We start from the raw sequence: 725 nt of genomic DNA, 5'->3' as shown, positions 1-725 counted from the left end.
CTCTCAGTTTTCCTCTTATTTTCAAATGGTCTGAACGTCATTTGGCTCCTTCTGGTCATCTTTTTGAGTGTGAACCAGTGAGCTGTTGTGCACAGTGGGTGAGTCATCTCATCCCACATGTAGCTTTTCATTTTGTTTATTTTTAGGTGAACCATCTGTCATAACAAAAAAAATATGAAATCAGGAACTTCACCATTTAGGATTAGTGCTACTATTATATTATCATAGAGAAATCTAGAGAAATTTGGTTATGTGATTCCCTTTAGCAACACACACCTGAGTTGTGTATGTGTGTTTACATGTGTGTCCATCACTACATAACCTTCTATTTTTTCCCGCCATCTTATCTAGTGGGTGCAGCGTATGAATAAAACAATGAGACATGGGTGTGGAAGATGAGTGTTAATGCTGTAAGCCTGACTCATATCCCACTCTCTCCTCCCACTGACTGGCTCTCTCTTTCCCTCTCCCCCTGCCTTTGTTCTCGCAATCACTACCCTACTTTTCCCTAGTCTTGTGTTCTCCTTCTCAAATTCACCATCTACTGGTTTATTTTCCTTTGCTAGCGTACTTCTTCAGTCCATCTCTTTGTTTTCATATCTCTTCATTATTACATCTCAGATACAAAGAATGTCTTTCTCTCATTTTCTTCATCCCTCTCCTCCTCCTCCTACGCAACCTGATTTCCTGTGGCTGGTGCTTTCACTTATGCCCCCTTCTGGTTC

General features: G+C 40.8%; 2 protein-coding genes across 3 annotated transcripts in view; both read left to right on the top strand.

Moving 5' to 3' along the window:
• The window catches only part of LOC127374226 (protocadherin alpha-C2-like), a 141,729-nt gene that overhangs the window by 20,405 nt on the left and 120,599 nt on the right, over positions 1-725 (top strand). The window lies entirely within an intron of this gene.
• Positions 1-725, top strand: part of LOC127374248 (protocadherin beta-15-like) — a 75,661-nt gene that overhangs the window by 67,095 nt on the left and 7,841 nt on the right. The gene's annotated exons all lie outside the window — the stretch shown is intronic.

Source organism: Dicentrarchus labrax, unplaced genomic scaffold (assembly GCF_905237075.1).
Source record: "Dicentrarchus labrax unplaced genomic scaffold, dlabrax2021, whole genome shotgun sequence".
NCBI classification, from domain to species: domain Eukaryota; kingdom Metazoa; phylum Chordata; class Actinopteri; family Moronidae; genus Dicentrarchus; species Dicentrarchus labrax.
The sequence above is the reverse complement of the archived record's forward strand: the minus strand, read 5'-3'. Positions and strand labels throughout refer to the sequence as shown.